Consider the following 8,581-nt stretch of genomic DNA (forward strand, 5'->3'; position numbering starts at 1 on the left):
GACACTCAGTCCCCAGAGGGCTCCTCCCAGAGCCAGGGCGGCCTGCGCTTGGGAACACATAAAAGCACAGGAGTCCCCTCTCCTTTTGGCAGCACTTCAAGCACTAGCCCAATGAAGAGATCTTGACAGCATACTTGTAAACTCCACAGGCCCCAAGGGCTCAAACACCATGATATTTATGCTCATGGGGTGGAGAGCCAAAACAGTTGAGTTGTTATGCAGACGTGGGTCTCAGTCAGGACCAGCCTTTCGGACACCTGTTAACTGGCATTTGAAAGAACTGAGTTGAGAGGGGTGGGGGCCTGGGGGACTACTGCCAACCTGTACCTGAACAGCGGGGAGTCCAGCAAGGGTTGGCCCAGCTGTTCAGAGATTCCCTGGGGGAGATGAGTGAAGGAGCCCTAGCCTTGCCAGAAAGGATAATGAGAGAAGGAAGAAAATAGGAAGGAGGGCGAGAAGAAAAGTAAGATACTGAGAGGGAAAGAAAAAATAGAGAGGGTGGGTATTTTTAGATTTGCTAGCACAGAGCTTTGTGCTTGCAGCACCCTGGTCCCTGTTTCTGCAGCACCAGTTCTACCGGCCTGGGGTTGGCACAGGCACTCCTCGTCCTTGTCCCCATTGGGGTCTGAGTCCCACTCACTGTTGGAGGCTCAGGACCACCTCCCCCTGTGAGCCTTCTCTGAAAGCCCCAGAAAGCCTACCTAATCTTCTTTTTGAGACTGTCACTGTGACGCACTGCTTAGCCCTTTGCCATTCTGGGTGCCTCTGTACCTCTCCCCTGCCATCACCTCCTACCCCACAACCTGAATTTTTAAGTCCTGGGGATCACATGAGAGACTTTTTCTGGCCCGCAGTCCTAGACTCAAGGTAGATTCTCAGCATCTACAGCTGCGGCCTTGCTTTTCTCCCTCAGCGTGGTTTTTCCCTTTTTAGTTCCAGACCTCCCTGCCTCACCTCCCACTCAGCAAGGCCCTGATCTGTCCCCATGTAGCTTCCAGCTGACTAACTGGCCTCTATGTGTCTCTTCCCCTCACCTCTCTCCAGGTGTGGAGGGCCCAGAGTTTGACCTTAGATGAGACTAGGTTTACAGTAAAAATAGTTTCTATGTTTCACTATTCATGCTCAAAAGGAAATGTTCCCTGAGTCCCTATTTACGAGCTGACTTGGGTTCCTAAAATCATCTTCTGTCCTAGTTGTTTGAATAGTGAAGTCCATGGAAACAACGTTATCAGTGAATTCATTTATTCATTCAGCCAAGAAATACATCTTGAGCGTGGCTTTAAGGCAGGCACTATTCTAGGTGTTGAGGAATTTGCACAGAGCAAAACATGTAAAAGCCCTTGCCCTCAAAGAGCTTATATCCTGGGTGGGGGAGACACACAACCCACAAACGAGCAAGTAATACGCTTAATATGTCAGCTGATCCTAAATGCCATAGGAGGGAATAATGCAGGAAAGTAGAACTGAGTGCTGGGATGGGCCTGGACTGTCTATAGGGTGATCCAGGGAGACCTTATTTGAGAGAGACCTGAAGGCATCACAGGGTGAAAGAGCAATGTGCCAGGGCCAAGGCAGGAGTGAACCTGGTGTGCTCAAGAAAAGCAAGAAGGTGAGACATTTGCTCAGGACCTCTCCGGGCCATGTGTACTGAGCCAGTCAAGCACACTTGTCTCAGAATAAACCTCTTTAAATTATTTTATAGAGTTTGAGTTTTTTTTTTCTCTTAACAAGATGGTACCTAAACATGGCTCAGAGAAGATTCAGGACCTCTCAAAGGAATTACTAAATTTGGTGCTTGGGGCTGGCCTGGGCCACCAATTCTGAGCTGCTCCTTGGGCGTAAGTTCTCCTGAGCACCAGACCTCACGATCTCAGTTGATGGTCCTGGTTTATTCTGGGCCATCAGTTCTTTCCTTAGGAAGTAGCTGTCTGGGATCCTGATTTTGATTTGGGAATGCATTTGAAAGAATCTTCTGCATTGCCTTTTCCTCACCAAATTAACCCCAGTTGGCTTTTCTGTACATGTGCAGAAGAAACTAGACCATCCCTTTTATAGATAAATGAGAACTGAGTTCCTTAGCTCTGAAGAGAAGGGCATTTTACTCCTCCCAGCCGAAAAGTGCCCCTGAGTGACCAAGGAGGAGTGTCTGTGGCAACTCTCTGAGATGAGAAGTGGCTCCACAGGAAACTACAACAAAAAAGAACAGCAAGAAGGCCAGAGTAGCTATGGGATGAGAAAAGTACTGGTTGGTGTCCCTGGCCAGCTCACTTATAGTCTACTGAGCCCATAAGAAGTCTGAACTGCAATTCTAATTCAATAATAAACATTCACTGAGGGCCTACTCCATGCTAGGGATTAGCAGTAGGTGTTGCTACTAATACTTTCAACTACCTTTACCCATGGTTCTATGGGAATATCCCTTCTAGGTGTCAGCTGGGGAGAGCTAAGGGCACACAGAGCCACCCCGGGAAACAAGGGGCCAGGCAGATAAGATGCACAGCACAGTAGATAAAATCTCCCTGTTGGAGGCAATTTGAGACTTGAGAAGCATCTCTTGATTTAGAGCCTCAGGTATTTAACTTGTTGCTAAGTGTTGTTTTTTGTTCTTGGACAAGTTGCCTAACCATCCCAGCCCTTGATTTCTTGGAGATAATAATGAGTGTTTTACCTTTTTTGTGAAAATCAAATGAGGTTAGTGAAAGAGCCTTATCAAACATGAAACAGGCTACTGATCTGAGTTGTCATGACTTCAAGTGAATTATTCTCTCTGTTTACTATATCAGGGAATTCAAGACCAATGGTTTAGGAATAGACATGTCCTAGTGACTCCTACATATTTGGAAGTAATAGTAAGTTTTATGTTGGCTGTCTAATCTGTTCTGGGAAAGGTGATGGGGCCAGGCAGTTTCAACATGAACACCTCAGCTAAGAGATCCAGAGGGGAGAAGAAGCATCCGTCAGGGACCATTTTCCATAGTGTTTAAGTGGCCCAAATAGCCAAGGTTCACCACCAGGGTTATGCTATTACCCCTCAAGCCTGTCTACTTTCCCTCCACTGCTCTTCCAAATGGGGGAACTCTAGGGAGGAAGGAAACTTCTATAAAGCAGGCTATTCCTTCTGGAAAGCCCTCGTTACTAGAAAATTCTTTTTTAAAAGCACTTAAACTCCGCTTTCTTGTGATTTTTCCTCCTAAAGCCTGGACCACTCTCTAAAGTACACAGAGGACTCTAACTTTTCTTCCAAAATACAACTTTTCAGATATCTGAAGATGGATCCCTATCCCACTGCCCTAGCCCAGCACACTTGGTTTAAGATTTTCTCTTTATCCTCGGTGTTCTTCATTTTACCATGAGATATCCAGGAATTTTGTTCTTATTATTTTGCTTTCTTTCCAATCTTAGGATTTAGGAACTTCTTCAGTTCTTAAAACTTCTTAACCATTTCTTTTTCAAGTATCAATCTACCTTCCCAGTCTTTTAATAGCACTTTCATCTTTTATCTCTTTACATCTCTCTCAGCTGTCTTCTTAATGAACTCATCAGAGCTGTCTTCCAATTCACAAATTCTCTTTTTGACTATGACCAATATAGTACTTACCCAATACTGTTTTATTTAATTCTACTTATATACCTTTTTTGGTCACACATCTGCCTTTATTGTGAGCAGCAGATGGAACACTTCCAGCAATAGTAAAAAAAAAAATCAAATAATTTACAAAAGCAAAGATTCAGTGAAGCCACTTGGTTGATACCCTCAGGAGCCAAGGTAGATACTGACCCAGAGAAGCAGGTAGACACCAAAGCTCATAAAGACAGAGGCCACCAAGGAGATGAGCACCACTTCGTAGGTATCTCTCAAGTGTGCTTGGTGGAGGTCAGTTCATGGACAAAGAACCAGGCAGGGAAGACCATGCCAATGGCCAAAAGCACCACAGTCAAATGGGGAAGACAGCTGGGATCACTGGTCTTGGCATATCTGCTCATAGCCTTAAGCTCCATTTTGCCCTGCAAAGGGTAAGCCGCTGTTCCACCACATACTTAGACATTTTAATTCCTTATTACTCCCAGAAGCTGAACTTTAGTCCACCTCTTCCTGCTCCAGAGTTTGGGTCTAGTCATAGATTATTCTACTTGTTTACTAAATTTCTGTTACACATAAATAGCTATCTCATAGTATAGCTATTCCTTTAAATTTGCTCTTTTTATATCATGATTATTATGGTTATGTTTTCAAAACAATAAAGGCCCCCAAATGAAACTTAACCCTCCTGACTTCCTTCCTATAGTCCTTGAAGTGATTGAATACGGCTGGTCTCCTGGGCTTTCCTTAGCAGGATTGATGTCTGCGATCCACAGAGCCAAATGCAGAGTACTCCAGCAAGTGCTCTGAAGGCCACTCTTTGAGACAGAGAACAGTGAGCACTTCTAACAATACAGAGTCTTCTACAAAAGCATTTTTATGCTAATTAGCCAGCTGTCACACACAGGCTTAGATTTCTTCCTGTTGTGTGCTCCTGAGTGAGAGTCTCCTGATGTTTATTATCTTAGATTACTGTTAACATGCCTTCATCTATAGGCATTGCGCTATCTACTTTGAAGAATTTTAAGGGAAATTACAGGCACTATAACAAGATAGTTAGGCAGAAGACTGGAAAGGCCTACATTGGTTAAGCAAAATCTAAAGATGAATGGGAAATTGTAGTCACTTGTTTAGTTAAAGGAAAAACAGTCTCTCTCAGATCTAAATGACTCCCATCTCATGACTTATCTATTTTAATCCCATTTTTTGGCCTGAAAATGACTCAGTTCCTAGTCAAATTTGCTCATTTCACCACCATCCCATTCAGTCTTCAAGGGATATTTCCAATACAAAGAATTTCTAAATAGACTTGAAGATTCAGGGGTAGGATAGCAGGAATCCATAAAGATAATAAAATTGTACATGTGCAACTGCCTTTCTTTCAAATTCTAGTTTTTTCAGTGCATCTGGATAGATAACATTACATCCTAGCTAATAACTTTTCTCAGCCTCTAAACTCCCTCTGAGCTTCCCCACTGTTTAGCAGAAAGAACTCGGGCTTCATCTATAGGCAGATTTTTAACAAAGGGTGGGAGTGTTGGGATTCAGGAAGCCAGTACATGCACTGAACCTTTCAGTATAGGCAACGGTGGACATGTCAGTCTTTCTTCATTGTATAGCCAAATATCTGCATTTAATCATTTGCCTAATATAAGAAACCATACTAACTTAGGAGCCAAATGCCTGGATTCAAGCTCCAGCTCTGTCATTCACCAGCTGGGTATGTCTGGATGAGTCACCTGAAGCTTCTCAAGCCCAATTTTATCTGTCCAATGGGAGACTTGTGAGTATACTCTGACTCACAGGGGAGTTGTTGGATTGAATGGCAGATCTGGCAGGTTTTGCCTTATAAATTATAACATGCTTCATGGGTACAAAGAAGTATTTGTATCAATTATGTACATGTACTTGATTATTTCTCGTGAGAGAAATCTTTCTAAGGAGACTTTAGAATTCTAGAAAGGAAATATGGCAAGCTACATATCTCCAGTGATTAATAGTGCCACACACCCTAATAGTGCCATCATTTAATGTGTAAATAAAGAATGAGATTTGTTAGTTGGGAAGAAGGCAAGGACTTGACTTAATATTATAAAGTATGTCTAGGAAAGAGCATTCAACATCATTTATTCAACAAAAAATTATCGAAGACCTTCCATGATCAAAAAAAGTCTTTAAATATAGGATGAGTAAGATACAACTTCTACCTTTAGGGAATTCAGTGGAATAAAGGATTAACAGGGCTCAGAGGAAAGTCTATACTGAACGTAAAGAAGGAGCTTCCAATTCTACCTTATAGAGGGTTAGAGTGGAAATGAGGAGAGGAAGGAAGAGCTTCATCCAGAAAGCGATGTAGGAACTGAATCCTGAAAGGTGAGAGAGTACCATGGTCTGAGTGTTTATGTTTCAACCCAAATTCATAGGCTGACACCTAATCCCTAATATGATGGCACTTGTTTGGTATTAAGAGGTAGGCATTAGGTTGTGTGGATGGAGCCCTCAAAGATGGGATTAATGCCCTTAAAAAAGGGGTCAAAAGGGCCTGTCTGTCCTTTCACCATGAAAAGATGTAGCAAATAGGTCTTTATGGAAGCAAGTCCCTACCTAACCCTGCAGACACCTTGCTCTTGGAATTTCCATTCTCTAGACTTTGATAAATTAAGTTTTTAGCATCAATAAGCCGCCCATTTAGTGCATTTTGTTGTAGCAGGCCAGACAAAGACAGAGGGCCTCCCACATTAGGGCCCCCAGAGGGCAAGGACACTCTGTTCTAGAGGACAATGTGAGCAGAAACAGAAGCAGAGTGAAGCCAAAGGGTCATTAGTGGTCTGTAGGTCCAGAAAGCAGGGGGCAGGGGGAAGAGTGGTTGAGAGATGAAACTAGAAAAGAGAGTCTTTTCCTACTCTTGGTTTCTAAGAATGGGAATTTTCCCTGCATACCTGATTTTCCTCCCCTTTATTCTCTCCACCAATGGGAGATACGGTGATTTCTCTGATTGGTCAGTTGAGGAAGAATAGTGGGGTATGTTCTGCTCAGCCCTGTCCTCCTCCTTCCTCCTGGGATTGGAACGTCTGCCTCATGGAAGCCGCCACTCCTCCATGCCCCAGTCCACATACCTGGGACAGCAAGTGACTCTGCTTATTTAGGGAGTCAGTGGGCAGTCCCTTTTGGCTCTCACATTAAGCTGTGTTCTCCAGTTGGCCTTTAGCAGTAAGGAAGTGGTGTTCTAGCCCTGTGTTCACTCTTTATTTTATTTTGCAATTTGTCCAGAGCCCACATGTGTTGGGTGCCTCCATAATAGATAAGGGCCAGAATATGAGGGGCGGTTCTGCCTAGGAGTTCAGAATCATGTGGTGTTAATGATCCATGACAATGAGCAGGGACTGAGAACGCTGCCAAAGGAAGTACCACCTGTAGCCTCTGTAGAAAGAGTATGGACTTGTGTGTCAGGAGAACTGGGAGCCACTCTTACTTCTGCCAACAACCATCTGAATGAGTTTGGGCAAGTCACTTAAACTCTCCAGGCATCAACCTCCTCATCTGTATAGTGAGTTGGTTTATTAAAATCACTAAGGGCCCTCTGAAATTGTGTAGACTTCTTAAAAGAAGCTTCCTAGCAGATGAAATTTTTGAACAGCGGGGCAGATTATAGAATTTCTTTCCTTGAAGATCTAGAAGATGCTACTGGTTTAACATCCAATTTAGATAAGCAGATTAATTTGCATGTGTCAGGTACTCTATTATGAGCATAAGTACACTATGTCATTCCTATGAAATAGATGGCCTTACGATTCCTATTTACAGACAAAGAAACTGAGGCTCTGAAGAGTTAAATAACTTGCCTGGGAGCCAGCAAGTAATAAGTGCTAGTAGTGGGTTTTGAACACAGACAGTCTGGTGTCAGCTGCACTCTCCACCACATCGCACCACGTCCATGCTAAGGGGCAGCTTTGGGTCCTTTTCCAATAGCCCATCACAATCATGATGTCCCTGGAGGGACCCAGTTTGCAGCTTCTCAGACACATGCAAAAGTCAGTGCTTGGCTAGTATGAGAAACCAAACTTTTTTTGACGCTGTCTTAGCTCTGTGCCCCAGGTTTCGACATTTGGAAGTGAGAAGCATTGTTTGGTGATATGCCCTGCCTTGTGCCATACTCATGTCTTTATCGTTTGGTTTCTAGGTGCTTCTGATTTTTCTCCTTTCTGAACGTTGACTATTTATTATATATCAGGCACTATTCAATAGGCTTTAAATATGTTTTTTCATTTAATACTCAAAATAACTCTTCAAGAGAGGTACCATTATTATTATTCCCAATTTATAGTTAAGAAAACTGAGGTACAGAGGGAAAGATACTATATCTTTATATATATGTAATAGTATATATATATAAACTATTACATCTATAGGACAGTGACATTGGCTGCATATACTAGTTCCTCAATAATGTCTGTAATGGGTTGATTGAATCAAGGTTCATTTATTTCAAAGATTCTTTTGTCCCAACTTCTTCCATAGTCTTTTATTTATTCTCTGCACAACCCTATCTTTTTTATATTTCTCTCGTAGTCTAAGATGCTTACTGAAAACTCAAATGGCCATACAGGTATGGGCTATTCCCATGCACCTGCTCTAGTAGGTCCTGGGGAAGCCACAAGAGCCTCTCAACACAGAATAGACACAACACCTGTACTCTGTAATTATGCACTGGATGATGGACATATCGATGGCGTGTGAGTTTGTGTCACAGTCTACTGTCTATTTGTTAATTCCTTTGGGAATTTCAGGCCTGATAGGTAAAATTTTTTTGCCTCTCTGTTGTTGTTTTTCAATCCCCTAACTTTTGGGTTTTCTTGCTACTTACAAGCAGAAGTAGGAGACACTATAATCAGCAGCATGAGGTCTGCATGTGGGTAGATATGTTTTTGTGAACCTGTGTGTATGTGTACGTGTGTGCATACACAGATATATTTTTGAGGGGAGCTGGAGGGCAGGAGGAAA

At 42.9% G+C, this 8,581-nt stretch overlaps 1 pseudogene; it reads right to left on the reverse strand.

Moving 5' to 3' along the window:
* Nucleotides 1-3,754: 3,754 nt before the first annotated feature.
* LOC100961437 lies at nt 3,755-3,999 on the reverse strand (annotated as a pseudogene).
* Nucleotides 4,000-8,581: the final 4,582 nt, after the last annotated feature.

The sequence above is a fragment of the Otolemur garnettii genome, unplaced genomic scaffold (genome assembly GCF_000181295.1).
Source record: "Otolemur garnettii isolate 467f Iridium unplaced genomic scaffold, OtoGar3 scaffold00063, whole genome shotgun sequence".
Classification (NCBI taxonomy): Eukaryota; Metazoa; Chordata; class Mammalia; order Primates; family Galagidae; genus Otolemur; species Otolemur garnettii.